This window comes from Scyliorhinus torazame, chromosome 21 (assembly GCF_047496885.1).
Source record: "Scyliorhinus torazame isolate Kashiwa2021f chromosome 21, sScyTor2.1, whole genome shotgun sequence".
NCBI lineage: Eukaryota > Metazoa > Chordata > Chondrichthyes > Carcharhiniformes > Scyliorhinidae > Scyliorhinus > Scyliorhinus torazame.
This window is the reverse complement of record NC_092727.1, coordinates 107,339,908-107,357,738: the sequence shown is the minus strand read 5'-3', so window position 1 is coordinate 107,357,738 and position 17,831 is coordinate 107,339,908. Positions and strand designations below refer to the sequence as shown.

At 48.3% G+C, this 17,831-nt stretch overlaps 1 protein-coding gene across 7 annotated transcripts in view; it reads right to left on the bottom strand.

The window, feature by feature from the left end:
• The window catches only part of LOC140398473 (MAGUK p55 subfamily member 2-like), an 841,369-nt gene that overhangs the window by 337,962 nt on the left and 485,576 nt on the right, over positions 1-17,831 (bottom strand). The window contains exon 1 of one of the 7 annotated variants that reach the window (XM_072487196.1): positions 9,621-9,715. The exons of 5 other annotated variants lie outside the window; for them this stretch is intronic. The gene's annotated coding sequence lies outside the window, so the exon portion shown is untranslated. Of the gene's footprint in view, positions 1-8,955; positions 8,991-9,620; positions 9,716-17,831 lie in introns of those variants that run through there. One more of the 7 variants, XM_072487195.1, reaches the window with a different exon arrangement.

Here is a 17,831-nt window from a genome sequence, read left to right as displayed (position 1 = left end):
ATATAAATCAAATTAACTAGCACCATGTGCTTGTCTATATTGCGCATCAGAGAATCGACTTGGCGAACCGTATTCTCCACACAACTATTATTTTTCAGTAAATTGGTTGACAGAATATCTTCACTTTACAGCTGTGAGCTGGTGCCAAGGGAGTGGAGGTATAACAACATTGCTGAAGTAAAACCAGAGACAAATGCAGAATGCAATGATGTCCGAATTCCTTAATATTCAAGTTGTCACTTTTATAAATAATCTTAATCAAGAGAGCAGGGAGGCCATCTCCAAGTAAGCACTCCCGAGTCTGCAGTCTGGCATTTCAGAAGGAAGCCTTGTTCATCTGAAGGAGCAGCCCTGCTAAAGAGGCATGGTTGATCCCATAGAATCCCTACAGTGCAGAAGGAGGCTATTCGGCCCATCGAGTCTGCACCAACCCTCTGAAAGAGCACCCTACTCATGCCCAAGCCCCTGCCCTTTTCTCGTAACCCAGTAACCTCACCTAATCTTTGGAATGTGCACACTCCACACACAGTCACCCAAGGCCAGAATTGAACCAAGGTCCCTGGCGTTAAGAGGCAGCGGTGCTGACCCTTGTGCCATTGTGCCGCCGAGTTAACAACTCCAGCACTTTAACTAGGTATGTATATTGGTTCCTGTGCCGGACTAGTAACCCAAAGGTTGGGAGTTCGAATCCCACAACGGCAAACTAAATTATTTGGTACTTTCCTTGACTAAAAGGCTGGTAACTGAACTAGTTTTTGCAATTATGATTTATGACCCGCAGAGAAGGTAAACTGCACTCAATTTGAATGACTGACTCTTAACATGTTAACAAGCCACTCAGTTGTAAAACAAGCATGAAACGGAATCAGTGGAGCGGACAGTCCCATCAGCGAGGGTCAGGACAAGAATCAGGCGAGCAGAGCCTCATCAGCAAAATTAAATGGTGCTTGGTTAAATAGCAGACATGGTACGAATTGTCAGCCAATTGGACCATCCGCTAGAAATCACGATAAAGATCCAGGCTACCATAACGCTTCATAACTTCAAGTTGAATGAAGCCAATGAAACCTGATAATTGCAACCTCATCACTTCCTCACCTGGCCGAAAGGCGTGCTTTGTTAGGTAATTTGGACATTCTGAATTCTCCTCGACTGTACCCGAACAGGTGCCGGAATGTGGCGACTAGGGGCTTTTCACAGTAACTTCATTGCAGTGTTAATAGAAGCCTACTTGTGACAATAATAAAAGATTATTATTATTACTGGCAAATCAATAGCCTTCCACGTTGAACACCACTGGACACCACTGAGGTAAGTAAGTACACAAAATGTACGATGGGTAATTCAGTGATAACTCCACTGACTACGTTGGTTGATATACAGCAGCTGAAAAAATAACCAACGCCAACCAAAGATCGTCCTGACCAACCTAACTATTGCAGAAACATTTGTCAATGCACCACACAACGCTTCTGATGATAATGCCTCAGCTTCACAGTGAAGACACTCTTTGACATAATATCCTGGTAATGCCGCTTTGAAAATCGGACAGCGTGAGGGCCAATCAAGTAGCTTAAAATAGGGCCATGAATAAAACCCATGAGCGCTTGGGCCTGCAACCTCAGAGAGGTGTCCCAGAGCACTTTGGAAAGCATTAAATAGCAATGGGGTGTTAGAGAAGAAGAAAGCTGGTTTCCTCAGTACGTGGAACTCACGCTGCTTCGTCTAATTACCCCTTTAGGTTTCAGTGAAAAGTGTTTCTTTTTATTTAAATATTGTTATCCTCCTTTTTCACACTTTCTCCCAAATTTACACCCACCAACAATAAACAATAATCAGTAACAAATACAATGCCAATCCCCATATCAACAACAACAATCCCATCCTCCCACCAAACCCCCAAACAACATCCCGCATGTTAACATAAACAAATAACAAAAAGGAATCAGGAATCACCCATAGTCACCATTAACACATACAGCCCCCCTCCCCCCAACCCTCCCAACCCCCCCTAATGTTCGATGTAATCCAATTCTTGAAAGTGCGTCATGAATAACACCCATGAATTGTAGAACCCCTCCATCCTTCCCCTTGGTTCAAATTTGACCTCCTCAAGAGCCAAGAATCCCAGAAGGTCCCCCCGCCATGCCAGGGCACAGGGTGGAGTGGCTGATCTCCATCCCAACAGGATCCGCCTTCGGGCGATCAATGAGGCGAAGGCTACAACATCTGCCTCCGCCCCCGTTTCCATCCCTGGCTGGTCTGACACCCCGAATATGGGGCGGGATTCTCCGAAATGGAGGCAGAGTGTTCACGACGGCGCGAAACGGCCCCTATCCCGACCGATTCAGGGCCCGATGATGGGCTAGGAGCGGGGCCGCGTCATTTACACGCGCCAGGCCTTAGCGCCGCATAACTGGCGTGGGTTGGCCGGCGCCAACGAGTTGAAGAGTTGGATGGCTTGATCACCCGCTGTTGAGAGGAGAAGCGCGATCGTTCTTGCATCAGACGCACCCTCGAGGTCTGAGGCTTCGATGTACAGCAGAAACTTTTGCTTGAATGCCCGCCAGTTGGCACTGAGATTGCCGAAAGACCTGAGCTGGGGAGGAGCCTGAACCTTCTCCATGGTGCCGGGATACATTACTGGTCGTCACGGAATGGACTGAGGTAAACCACCTAGATTAAGCAGTCACCTGGTAGCATGTTGCGTTATGTACTCTGGGATAACACAGGCTGCAACTGGATGCAGCTTTAACCAAAAGATACTCCAGACCTTGAATCTGATTTATTGAACCAGAAGCACAGTTAGCACAGTTCTCTATGTGTTCGACTCTCTGCTAACCTAAGTGTGGTTACTCTGTCTGACTGAACCAGCCTAGCTCTTAGCCACGTGCTGGAGGTGTGATACTGTACATACACCCTGACTCACTCTGTAGATGTTCATCAGTGCAAAGAGGCGGAGTGTGAGTGCCTCGTGCCTTTTATAGTGAGATACCACCCCTGAGTGTCCTGCCTGCTCATTGGTCATGTCCTGTTTTCTGTGTTCATTAGCTGCCTGTCTGTACCTGTCTGTATATCATTATCTGCATGTCTGCATATCATTACAGTGTGCATATTATATATCCCCGAGGGCGCGATTTACTGGCAGCGTCCTGCCGGAATCGGGACGGGGCATGGCTGGTACATCCCGCGAGAGGTCTCTTCTGAGATTCCCGACGGTCGTTGCGCTCGGTGAGATCAAACCCGATTTCGCGAGATGTCGCGATCTAGAGCTTTATTGCTCACTTAACTATGCCTAAGCCAAATCCATCCAGCCCCCGGGATCTATCGGCCTCACAGAGGGAACCCCAGACGGGCGCCGTCTAGCACTGGTCTCCACAAAAAAAAGAACCCGGCAGAACGACACTTGCGGGGGTCCTCCAAACGACCGGAGGCCCCCGGGTGGTTGGCCACTGGGCAGGGTGGTGCCCTGGCACTGCTGATGCCACATGGGCACCATGACACTGCTAGTCTGGAACCCGGCGGGGCAATCCCTGCCGAGGCCCGGAAAAATAACAGAGTCTCGTTTAATAGCGGGGTCGTTCCAGGCGTTTGCTATACCCGCCCAAAGCGGGACTTTTTTTTTCTATTAAATCAGTCCCATAATATACACGTGCATGAAAAATCTGTCTCGCCGATACTATTCTCTAAATTACAACTCTTTGCCAGCTACACAAATGCCATTGATATCAGCGGGATACTGGTGGACAAGGATAAGAGTGGTCCGAGGATGAATGTGCTAAATTGGGGGAAGGCTAATTATAACAATATTAGGCGGGAACTGAAGAACATAGATTGGGGGCGGATGTTTGAGGGCAAATCAACATCTGACATGTGGGAGGCTTTCAAGTGTCAGTTGAAAGGAATACAGGACAGGCATGTTCCTGTGAGGAAGAAAGATAATTACGGCAATTTTCGGGAACCTTGGATGACGAGTGATATTGTAGGCCTCGTCAAAAAGAAAAAGGAGGCATTTGTCAGGGCTAAAAGGCTGGGAACAGACGAAGCCTGTGTGGCATATAAGGAAAGTAGGAAGGAACTTAAGCAAGGAGTCAGGAGGGCTAGAAGGGGTCACGAAAAGTCATTGGCAAATAGGGTTAAGGAAAATCCCAAGGCTTTTTACACTTACATAAAAAGCAAGAGGGTAGCCAGGGAAAGGGTTGGCCCACTGAAGGATAGGCAAGGGAATCTATGTGTGGAGCCAGAGGAAATGGGCGAGGTACTAAATGAATACTTTGCATCAGTATTCACCAAAGAGAAGGAATTGGTAGATGTTGAGTCTGGAGAAGGGGGTGTAGATAGCCTGGGTCACATTGTGATCCAAAAAGACGAGGTGTTGGGTGTCTTAAAAAATATTAAGGTAGATAAGTCCCCAGGGCCGGATGGGATCTACCCCAGAATATTGAAGGAGGCTGGAGAGGAAATTGCTGAGGCCTTGACAGAAATCTTTGGATCCTCGCTGTCTTCAGGGGATGTCCCGGAGGACTGGAGAATAGCCAATGTTGTTCCTCTGTTTAAGAAGGGTGGCAGGGATAATCCCGGGAACTACAGGCCGGTGAGCCTTACTTCAGTGGTAGGGAAATTACTGGAGAGAATTCTTCGAGACAGGATCTACTCCCATTTGGAAGCAAATGGACGTATTAGCGAGAGGCAGCACGGTTTTGTGAAGGGGAGGTCGTGTCTCACTAACTTGATAGAGTTTTTCGAGGAGGTCACTAAGATGATTGATGCAGGTAGGGCAGTAGATGTTGTCTATATGGACTTCAGTAAGGCCTTTGACAAGGTCCCTCATGGTAGACTAGTACAAAAGGTGAAGTCACACGGGATCAGGGGTGAACTGGCAAGGTGGATACAGAACTGGCTAGGCCATAGAAGGCAGAGGGTAGCAATGGAGGGATGCTTTTCTAATTGGAGGTCTGTGACCAGTGGTGTTCCACAGGGATCAGTGCTGGGACCTTTGCTCTTTGTAGTATATATAAATGATTTGGAGGAAAATGTAACTGGTCTGATTAGTAAGTTTGCAGACGACACAAAGGTTGGTGGAATTGCGGATAGCGATGAGGACTGTCTGAGGATACAGCAGGATTTAGATTTTCTGGAGACTTGGGCGGAGAGATGGCAGATGGAGTTTAACCTGGACAAATGTGAGGTAATGCATTTTGGAAGGGCTAATGCAGGTAGGGAATATACAGTGAATGGTAGAACCCTCAAGAGTATTGAAAGTCAGAGAGATCTAGGAGTACAGGTCCACAGATCACTGAAAGGGGCTGCACAGGTGGAGAAGGTAGTCAAGAAGGCATACGGCATGCTTGCCTTCATTGGCCGGGGCATTGAGTATAAGAATTGGCAAGTCATGTTGCAGCTGTATAGAACCTTAGTTAGGCCACACTTGGAGTATAGTGTTCAATTCTGGTCGCCACACTACCAGAAGGATGTAGAGGCTTTAGAGAGGGTGCAGAAGAGATTTACCAGAATGTTGCCTGGTATGGAGGGCATAAGCTATGAGGAGCGATTGAATAAACTCGGTTTGTTCTCACTGGAACGAAGGAGGTTGAGGGGCGACCTGATAGAGGTATACAAAATTATGAGGGGCATAGACAGAGTGGATAGTCAGAGGCTTTTCCCCGGGGTAGAGGGGTCAATTACTAGGGGGCATAGGTTTAAGGTGAGAGGGGCAAAGTTTAGAGTAGATGTACGAGGCAAGTTTTTTACGCAGAGGGTAGTGGGTGCCTGGAACTCACTACCGGAGGAGGTAGTGGAGGCAGGGACGATAGGGACATTTAAGGGGCATCTTGACAAATATATGAATAGGATGGGAATAGAAGGATACGGACCCAGGAAGTGTAGAAGATTGTAGTTTAGTCGGGCAGTCTGGTCGGCACGGGCTTGGAGGGCCGAAGGGCCTGTTCCTGTGCTGTACATTTCTTTGTTCTTGGGACTGGAAGATCACACCGGCATCCAACGACAATCTGCAGGTGCCACAGAAAACCCAGCCCTACAACTTTATTCCCCCAGTTGAGCAGAACTATTGTAAAGTTTAAAATGCTCCCGGCAAGTGCTTGAAACAAATGCTGCTTCTGTCTGCGACCAAAAGGTGGTAAACAATAATGAAGAAGCAGACAGCGTAGTCCCTTTCAAAGGAAATAATTGTTCACACCTTAAAATTACAGAAACAAAATCCAAGGTTTCAGATGGAAATTATAGCTGAAAACCTCAATGATCAGCAAATGTTTTTACAACACTATCCACAGAACGTTATGATGGTGTTTTGAGGATTCTTCCCTCAGAAATTCCCTCTAGGATTTAAGGAAGTTACAATCCCAGCACAGCTCAAATGATCAACAGCAGCTCCACCGGCATGAGTCATGTACAGTTGTATATTTTTCATCCGCGCTGTTGCCATGCAGGTCAAATTCTTTCCAGGCAAAGGGCTGGTTATTACGCTTCCTGTTTTCCTTAAGTGGTACCTAAGATGTACCTATAGTTAGGCACAGAAATCATAGTGAACTCCTGACATTTTGTTTTGAACAGGACCAAATTTTAGGCTTTAAAATACGATTCGAACCAAATTTCAAGACACAAATATAGAACTCGGATACTGATTGAATTCTGATTGAAACCACATCTACATAGATGGAAACATACATTGAAAATAGGAGCAGGAGCAGGTCATTTACCCCCTTCTCCACCGCTCACTATGATCATGGCTGATCATCAAGTTCAATACCCTGATCCCGCCTTCCCCCCATATCCCTTTTTCCCTTTAGCCCCAAGAGTTATATCTACTTCCTTCTTGAGATGACACAACATTTTGGCCTCAAGTACTTTCTGTGGTAGTGAATTCCACAGACTCACCCCTCTCTAGGTGAAGAAATTTCTCCTCACCTGAGTCCTAAAAGGTTTACCCCCTTATCCTCAAACTACGAACCCCTAGTTCTGGGATTCCGCCCCCCCCCAAATCGGGAACATTCTTTCTAAATCTACCCTGTTAGAATTTTATAAGTTTCTATGCGATCCCCTCTCACTCTTCTTGGGCGACACGGTAGCACAGTGGTTAGCACAGTTGCTTCGCAGCTCCAGAGTCCCAGGTTCGATTCCAGCTTGGGTCACTGTCTGTGTGGAGTCTGCACGTACTCCCCGTGTCTGCGTGGATTTCCTCCGGGAGCTCCGGTTTCCTCCCACAAGTCCCGAAAGATGTGCTGTTGGGTAATTTGGGCATTCTGAATTCTCCCTCTGTGTACCGGAACAGGCGCCGGAATGTGGCGACTAGAGGATTTTCACAGTAACTTCAATGCAGTGTTAATGTAAGCCTATTTGTGACAATAAAGATTTTAAACTCGCATGAATATAATCCTAACTGATTTAGTCTCTCCTCATGGGACAGTCCCGCCACCCCAGGAATCAGCCTGGTAAACCTTCGCTGCACTCCCTCCACAGCAAGAACATCCTTCCTCAGATAAGGACACCAAAACTGCACATAATCCTCCAAGTGTGGCCTCACCAATGCCCCATACAATTGCAATAAAACATCCCTATTCCTATACGCAAATTCTCTCGCTATGAAGGTCAACATACCATTTGCCTTCTTTACTGCCGGCTGTACCTCCGTGCTTACTTTCAGTGACTGATGCAGGAGGACATCAAGGTCTTGCTCAGTATCCACCTCCCTCAATTTACACCCTTTCAAATAATAAACTGCCTTCTTATTTTTGCTACCAAAGTGGATAACCTCACATTTATCCACATTATGTTGCATCTGCCATGCATGTGCCCACTCACTCAGCCTGTCCAAATCTCGCTGAAGCATCTCTGCATCCTCCTTACAGCTCACCCTCCCACCCAGCTTTGTGTCATCTGCAAATTTGGAGATATTACATTTAGTCCCCTCATCCAAATCATTAATATATAATGTGAACAGTTGGTGTCCTAGCACAGATCTCTACGGTACCCCACTACTCACTGTCTGCCAATCGGAAAAAGACCCATTTATTCCAACGTTTTGCTTCCTGTCTACTAACCAACTTTCTCTGCATCTCAAGACACTACCCCAATCCCATCCGTTTCAACTTTACATAGTAATCTGCTATGTGAGGCCTTCTCGACTTATTGTCACCCAACACAGGGAATTATGAGAAACTTATTTTTATGTTGACACAGAAGCCTATCCTGGCCCAGTGTAGTCCCTCCCATCCCTGAAGCACCGAATCAAAGTATCACCAGCATTTCCAAGGTTTCGCTTTGCTCCTGAACTCCACTGAATGGTTGTGGGAGGAAAAAAAGCACCTTGACATCAGTCCTGAAGTTTCTGTTTTGTTTATTTGAAGTTTGTCACCCGTCCTTCTGTCCGTGTTAATTTTGCCACCTTACGAGGATTTTTGGTGCCCAGTTATGATAGCATACTGCTCGATGAGATCACTGCTCAGCACATGGACGCAAGGCCTGCGTTTCTTCAGCTTTCCCTCTCTATCTCAACCTTCTGATCCGAGAGATCAGTTTAAAAAATTCTTCCCTGAACAACCTCCAAGGTTTGATTGCATCTTTTGTGCTGCACAAAGTCCAACCTAATGTTGAAAACATCACGAGTATTGCACAAATATAATCTATCACAGCCTAGTCATTCTGAAGCGAATTTACCCATTATACTGTCTGGAGGTAAAATACAGCTTTTTGGTAAACACCTCCAAGAATCAATGACAGCCACTAAATGATCCTCATATCCTATTACCGATAAGCTTGTAAAGCCCAGCGTCACATAATCACCACTTTTCAACTTACATCCGACTCCTGTTTTAGGGGCCTCCGCTTAGGTCCTTCAGTTTAGAAATGTACAACTAATAGTTTCAAACAGTAAAGCAAAACTGCAGCCACCCATGAGTCCACTTCTGCTGAACATTGGTTTTGAAGAATGCTACTTACAAAGCCCACGTTTCTAATCGGCTCCTTTAGGGTCTATGGTTTTCGATTGCAGTCGAGATCAAACTTTTCAATGGACTGTTTCACTTCTAAACGGTGCTGACTTCCACACTGCACCAAGCAGCTTCTAGCCCTGTGACGAACTGAATTTTAAGGCCGCAGAACCCCACAATTATCTTTGTGCGGTGTTTCCCAAAATAACTTGACATTGCCAAAGCAAACAATGCTGCGGACATTTAATTACTGAGGAATAATGTCTGTTATATTTATTTAATTTTAGAACCATGAGTCAACCTTGTGGGTATGGCTGGAGCCACAGAGTGCTGCCAGGCTGGAGCCTGTAACCCCTTGTCACACCCACACAGTTCAGTAACATCTTGAAGGCAAAATGTTCGACTTTGTTAAGAACCTGGAAGAAGGTGGGAGCTCATTCTATCAGAGCAGAGGATAGCTTGAAAGGCACTTTAGAACTAAAATGTAGAAAACGATGGAGCCATGTCGCTTTTCATGCAACAGGATGAAGATTCCTGTTCGTTTGCTCAGGAAATTATCCTAGTTTACAGAGTTCAATCTTTAACCTCTTGCATTTACAGAGAAATAAATCATTCATAAAAGCTGTTAAAACACAAGCCTCGGCAAGTTGTATCCTTTAAAGAAACAGAACTTACCTCTCGGATGACACTGTAGTTCGTACCATGCCCAAAGAATTACTTCCCACAACCTCACAACTATCAAAGGACCAATGATGTAATCAAAGATGATGTAATCCTTTTCATCATACAGTTAGAATAAAACGCATTTGCAGCTCATTATTTCATTTTAAAATCGACCATTACTGCAATGTTCGGTTGCTGCCAAGACCAGATTTAAAATTTGGGAACACAAGACTAATCCTGTTAAGGGTGTGACAATATCAGATGTCGAAGGATTTATGTCACATCACAACAATACACCAGGGCTTCGCTTTTTTTCCACTCGGTATAAAGTACTTACTGATAAAGTCTGTCTGGCACAACAGAGATATTAAATAAAGTCTGCTTTCTAAAATCTCCCATTTACATGCTTCCTGCACATTTCAGAAAGAGAATCTTGAGAGGAGGTCTCCTGTACTGTCCGTTACTGGTGCTCTATTGCAACATGGCCACCTTATAAGACCATAAGACCTAGGAGCAGAATTAGGCCACTCGGCCCATCGAGTCTGCACCGCCATTCAATCATGGCTGATATTTTCTCATCCCCATTCTCCTGCCTTCTCCCCATAACCCCCAATCCCCTTATTAATCTAGAACCTACCTAACTCTGTCTTAAAGACACTCAGTGATTTGGCCTCCACAGCCTTCTGCGGCAAAGCGTTCCACAGATTCACCACCCTCTGGCTGAAGAAATTCCTCCTCATCTCAGTTTTAAAGGATTGTCCCTTTAGTCTGAGATGGTGTCCTCTGGTTCTAGTTTTTCCTCCAAGTGGAAACATATTCTCCACGTCCACTCTATCCAGGCCTCGCAGTATCCTGTAAGTTTCAATAAGATCCCCCCTCATCCTTTGAAACTCCAACGAGTACAGACCCAGAGTCCTCAATCGTTCCTCATACGACAAATTCTTCAGTCCAGGGATCATTCTTGTGAACCTCCTCTGGACCCTTTCCAAGGCCAGCACATCAATCCTTCGATACGGGGCCCAAATGTGTCACAATGAGGCACAGAAAGCTAACTTTGATGGTTTGCAGTAGTTAGATGGCCGAGCAAACCATAGCTGAATTTCAAAAAGAGGAAACCTCTGGGGAAGCACATTGGTGCCAATATTTTGGAGTCCCGATGTGATAAAACACAGATTCTTAAAGGAATATACGACCCAATCGTGACCAGTTGTGGGGTGTGGTAATCGGTATTAGGGGTATTACAGTACCCTGAATAATGCTGTAAAACCATTGGTGTGGGAGGTACCTGAGACTGCTATTTTATTGGTGAAGCCTGCCTGCTAGTTCCGCCCAGTAAGGTGGAGTATAAGAGCCTGTGTCTCCCCAGCAGCTGCATTCTATACCTGCACTGCTGGGGGAAATATCTTGCACAATAAAGCCTTCAATTGTCTTCAATCTCGCTTCAGGAGTTATTGATCGAGCATCATTTTATTGTACTAGATTTTAAAGATTGGAGCTCCGAATCAAGCCGGAGTGTCTGCAACTCAGCCCCCATGCGGCAAACTCAGCGGCAACCTTCAAACACTGGTTGGCGTGCTTCAAAGGGTACCTCGGGACAGCCACGACTGCACTCACGGCGGACCAGAAACTGCAAGTTCGCCACTCAAGGGTGAGCCCAGAGATCTACACCCTCATCGAGGATGCGGACGATTTTGAGGCCGCAATGATCCTGCTGAAAGGACACTATATTCGCCCTGTAAACCAGGTCTACGCCCGACATCTGCTAGCGACGAGGCGACAAATCCCTGGGGAATTGCTGGAGGAGTTTAACCGTGCGCTCCTGTTGTTAGAGAGGAACTGTGACTGCCCGCAAGTTTCGGCCAGCGCCCACACAGAACTTTTGATCCGGGTCGCATTCGTTGCAGGTATGCTGTCCTCCCAAATCCGCCAGCGATTGCTGAAGAAAGAGACACTAGGCCTCAAGGAGGCATGTGCCCTTGCTAGCTCCCTGGATGTGACCTCCCGAAACGCCAGCGCTTACATCCCTGACCGCACGGCAGCCCCTTGGGCAGTGTGGACCCCCCGTAGCCAACTCCGAAGCATCCCCCATCCCCTCACAAGCTTGTGCTGCGAGACTGCCAGGCAACCCCGGGTGGCCCCGCTGTTATTTTTACGGGCAAGCCAAGCACCCCCGGCAGCACTACGCGGCCCGCTCATCCATCTGCAAAGGGTGCAGCAAAAAGGGCCATTTTGTGGCAGTATGCCAGGCCCGGGCGGTTGCCGCCGTCTCCGGGGGCGAACCGGAACCACCACTGCAACTCTCTCCACGAGCCACGTGGGGCGAGCGGGCACCGCCATCTTCCTTCTCCAGGGCCACGTACAGCCTCCGGGCGCCGCCATCTTGTTCCCCAGGGACCACATGCGATGGATGGGCGCTGCCATCTTGTACACCTCCAGCCATGTCCGACCAGTGGGCACCGCCATCTTGGCTGGACTCTCAGGACCCTGACTCGGATGACCACACACCGCCCGAGGAATGCAACCATATTTTGCCACGACTTGCCTCGGTGACCCTGGACCAGTCTCGGCCCCGAACACCCTCAACTTCGACAACGACCGTGCTCATCAACGGGCATAAAACATCTGCCTGAATGACTCCGGGAACACAGAGAGCTTCATACACCCCAATACGGTAAGGCGCTGTTCTCTTCCCATCCACCCAGTCAACCAAAAAATCTCCCTGTCCGGTTCTCACTCGGTAGAGATCAAAGGGTTCTGCATAGCGAACCTCACGGTCCAGGGAAGGGAGTTTAAAAATTATCGGCTCTATGTCCTTCCTCACCTCTGTGCTGCCACACTCCTAGGGTTAGACTTCCAATGTAACCTCCAGAGCTTAACTTTTAAATTCCACGGCCCTATACCCCCCTCACTGTCTGCAGCCGCGCGACCCTCAAAGTCGATCCGCCTTCCCGGTTTACGAACCTCACCCCGGATTGCAAACCTGTCGCCACCAGGAGCAGACGGTACAGTGCCCAGGACCGGACCTTCATTAGGTCGGAAGCCCAGCGGTTACTGAAGGAAGGTATTATTGAGGCTAGCAACAGTCCCTGGAGAACTCAAGTAGTGGTTGTAAAGACCGGGGAGAAGCATAGGATGGTCATTGATTATAGTCAGACCCTCAACAGGTATACGCAGCTCGATGCGTACCCTTTCCCCCGCATATCTGATCTGGTCAGTCAGATTGCACAATACAAGGTCTTTTCCACGGTCGATCTAAAATCCGCCTACCACCAGCTCCCCATCCGCCCTAGCGGCCGCAAATACACTGCATTCGAAGCAGATGGGCGGCTCTACCACTTCCTAAGGGTTCCCTTCGGTGTCACAAATGGAGCCTCGGTCTTCCAACAGGAGATGGACTGAATGGTTGACCGGTACGGTTTGCGGGCCATGATTCTGTACTTCAATAACGTCACCATCTGCGGCCACGACCAGCAGGACCACGACACCAACCTCCGAAAATGTCTCCATACCGCAAAAATCCTTAATCTAACATATAACAAGGACAAATGCGTGTTAAGCACCGACCGTCTAGCCATCCTCGGCTACGTAGTGCATGATGGAGTTATAGGCCCAGATCCCGAACTCATGGAGTTCCCCCTCCCCCACTGCTCCAAGGCCCTGAAACGCTGCCTGGGATTTTTTTCTTATTATGCCCAGTGGGTCCCCAACTATGCGGACAAGGCCCGCCCACTAATTCAATCCACAGTTTTTCCCCTGTTGGCAGAGGCTCGCCAGGCCTTCAGCCGCATCAAAGCGGACATCGCAAAGGCCACGATGCACGCAATCGATGAATCCCTCCCCTTCCAAGTCGAGAGTGACGCATCCGACGTAGCTCTGGCAGCCACCCACAACCAAGCGGGCAGACCCGTGGCCTTCTTCTCACGCACCCTCCATGCTTCAGAAATCCGCCATTCCTCCGTTGAAAAGGAGGCCCAGGCCATAGTAGAAACTGTGCGGCACTGGAGGCATTACCTGCTGGCAGGAGATTCACTCTCCTCACTGACCAACGGTCGGTTGCTTTCATGTTCGACAATGAACAGCGGGGCAAGATAAAGAATGATAAGATATTACGGTGGAGATCTTGTATCGTCCCAGGAAGCTAAATGAGCCTCCTGATGCACTATCCCGCGGCACATGTGCCAACGCACAAGTGGACCGCCTCCACCCTCCACGAGGACCTCTGCCACCCGGGGGTCACTCGATTCTTCCATTTCATTAAGACCCGCAACCTGCCCTACTCCATCGAGGAGGTCAGGAACGTCACCAGGATTTGCCAAATCTGCGTGGCGTGCAAGCTGCACTTCGACTGGCCAGAGAAAGCGCACCTGATAAAGGCTTCCCGTCCCTTTGAACGCCTCAGTAAGGACTTCAAAGGGCCCCTCCCCTCCACCGACCGCAACACGTACTTCCTGAATGTGATTGACGAGTACTCCCGGTTCCCTTTCGCCATCCTCTGTCCCGACATGACCGCAGCCACCATCATAAAAGCCCTCCACAGTATCTTCACGCTGTTTGATTTCCCCGCCTACATACACAGCGATAGGGGGTCCTCCTTCATGAGCGACGAACTGCGTCAATTTCTGCTCAGCAAAGGCATTGCTTCGAGGAGGACGACCAGTTACAACCCCCGGGGAAACAGGCAGGTGGAGAGGGAAAACGGAACGGTCCGACTAGCCCTACGGTCCAGGAATCTCCCAGTCTGCCGCTGGCAGGAGGTCCTCCTCGGTGCTCTCCACTCCATTCGATCACTGCTGTGTACCACGACCAACCAAACCCCTCACGAACGTCTCCTTGTCTTTCCTAGGAAGTCTTCCTCTGGGACCTCGCTCCCAACCTGGCTTGCAGCTCCTGGACCCATCCTGCTCCGCAAATACGTGCGGGCGCACAAGTCAGACCCATTGGTCAAGAGGGTCCACCTCCTTCACGCTAACCCTCAATATGCCTACCCCACGTACCACCTCAATATGGCATACCCCGACGGCCAACAGGATACGATCTCCCTACAGGACCTGGCGCCCACTGGATCCCCACCCACACCTCTACCACCGACCCCATCCTCCCTCCCACCGGCGCACCCCACAGCCGCCCCCTTCCCAGGTGGATCGGTCCTTCTACTGGTCCCACCTCGGGGTGATGAAGCTGCCGAAGAAGCTGAAGTCACGCTCCCAGAGCCACGGATGCCCAAGCCGGCGCCTGCACCACCACCGAAGCTACGACGATCGCAGAGGACGACCAGGGCCCACGATCGACTAATTGCTTAATTCTGACTGTAAATAATTACTGTAAATAGTTGCGACATGTAACGAGGCAAAACACTGTGCTCATGTATACCGGGTACCACCATAACCTACACCTCTACCACTGTATAACACGAGACCACCACCCCCGCCGGACTCTTTTTTTTTTTACAGGGGGTGAATGTGGTAGTCCGTATTAGGGGTATTACGGTACCCTGAATAATGCTGTAAGACCATTGGTGTGGGAGGTACCTGAGACTGCTATTTCATTGGTGAAGCCTGTCTGCTGGTTCTGCCCAGTAAGGCAGAGTATAAGAGCCTGTGTCTCCCCAGCAGCTGCATTCTGTACCTGCGCTGCTGGGGGAAACATCTAGTACAATAAAGCCTTCAATTGTCTCCAATCTCACTTCAGGAGTTATTGATCGAGCATCATGGGGTGAGACTGAGCAGAAACTTCCTCAACAGCAGGAAAAGTGAAGTATAAAAATCTACCTCTACCCACCTCCTCTGGCTGATTAGAAAGAGACTGTGGCTGGGAGGAGGTTGTTTGTTCTCCTACTTTTTGATTCGTTCATGGGCCAGCATTTATTGCCCATCCCTAATTGCCCTTGATTGGGCAGTTAAGAGTCAACTACATTGCTGTGGGTCTGGAGTCACATATAGGCCAGACCAGGTAAGGATTGCAGATTTCCTTCCCTAAAGGATATTAGTGAACCAGATAGATTTTTACAACAATCGGCAATGGTTTCATGTTCATTATTAGACTTTTAATTCCAGATTTATACTGAATTAAAATATCACCATCTGCAGTGGGAGGATTCGAACCCAGGTCCCCAGAGCATTACCTTGGGTTTCCGATTTAGTACACCAGTGACAATACCACTATGCCACTACCTCCCCTATCTGCTCTTCTCTTCCTGCCATCATTAATGGCACAGAGATCTAAGGAAAAGGCAGGAGAAATAAATCTTTTCAAAGAGTAGCATTTAAAAAACAGATCTAAAAAATAAAATACTTTAATACTCAAAGCAATGGAACAATTCAGCCTTTCCCTGTCTGGTAAAGCATCTTAAGCTTCCACTGCCTCTTCTATCTATTGCAACATAAATTTCTCACATTCAAATATCCAGTTCAAATCATCTGATGACTTTTATTAATAATAATCTTTATTATTGTCGCAAGTAGGCTTACATTAACATTGCAATGAAGTTTCATAGAATTATCATAGAATTTACGGTGCAGAAGGAGGCCATTCGGCCCATTGAGTCTGCACCGGCTCTTGGAAAGAGCACCCTACCCAAGGTCAACACCTCCATCCTATCCCCATAACCCAGTACCCCCACCCAACACTAAGGGCAATTTTGGACACTAAGGGCAATTTATCATGGCCAATCCACCTAACCTGCACATCTTTGGACTGTGGGAGGAAACCGGAGCACCCGGAGGAAACCCACGCACACACGGGGAGGATGTGCAGTCTCCGCACAGACAATGACCCAAGCCGGAATCGAACCTGGGACCCTGGAGCTGTGAAGCAATTGTGCTATCCACAATGCTACCGTGCTGCCCTCATTTACTCAGTTACTGCGGAAAAAAGTCCCTAGCCACGACACTCTGGCGCCTGTTTGGGTACACAGGGGGAGAATTTGTCTAACAAGCACGTCTTTCGGGACTTGTGTGAGGAAACCGAAGCACCCGGAGGAAACCCACGCAGACACGGGAAGAACGTGCAGACTCCGCACAGACAGTGACCCAAGCGGGAATTGAACCTGGGACTGAAAGATGTGCAGGGTAGGTGGATTGGCCACGCTAAATTGCCCTTTAATTGGAAAACATGAATTGGGTACTCTAAATATATTTGAAAAAACAATCCCCGCTCTCCCTTTACAAAAAGTGCTCTTGTTAAACTGTCTTGGAATTGGTTAACATCACAGGATAGTGTGTCCAATATATTTTAATTGAAAAAAATTGGAGGGGATTGGGAGATAAGGAAGAGAGGGAGCATGCCCTTGCTATAGTTGGGGAAAAGCAAGTTACTGCAAAGTAATGTTTACAGACAATCCTTTAGACATGGTAAGTTTATCCTGTTTGTAGTTTAAGCTCCACCCCCCACCCCCGGACCTCTCATTTAACTTTGCGAACTTGTTTGTGCAACCCCTGACTGCCCAAGGAATTTGATCTGTTCAAACACTCACCATTTCAATATCCATACTATTCACAGCTCTCAGAAAACAAATGGAACTCGTACCCATAGGAATGGCATTCCCATTCAACAACCACACACAACACACCTCTTTGAATGAGCTATTTATGAATGAACAAAAGATCAAATATTGCTTCAGGTCAGGCAAAGTTTAATGAAAACCATACACCTGTTACCTCAGCAGACTTGGCTTCTACATGTGAACCTGTACCTAGATATTACCACACATTAATTACTGCAACCAAGTAAGGAAAGACATGCTCTTATATCGGGCTTTTCATGACCACCAACCATTGAAAAGTACTTCAGCCTAGATTTTAACTCGGGGTGGGTAGCGGGAGTCAAGAAAATTCCAGACTTGGCCTGCTCGCCTCAGGAGGGGACAATACTCGGAAGGTGGGATTTTCAGATTCGCGGGGGTGCGGGGGGGGGGGGTGCGGTGTAGGGACAAGGCCACACCATTGACCCAGGGAAACATGCAGAGGCAGCCACGGCACCTGCCAGATGCAAGCACAAGGGCCAGGATACTCCGGAGAATCGCCCGGGGGGGGGGGGGGGGCGTGAATCACGTCCTGCCGACCCGATGCTGGCTGCCCTATCCTCCAGCGCCGTTTTTCGGGTGGCGGCGGGATCCCCCCCGTCGATTCTCCGGGCCCCGATGGGCCAAGTGGCCATCCAGTTTTGGCCAGTCCCACCGGCGTGAATTACTCATCTCACGCACGGCGGGATCTGGCAGGTGAGTAT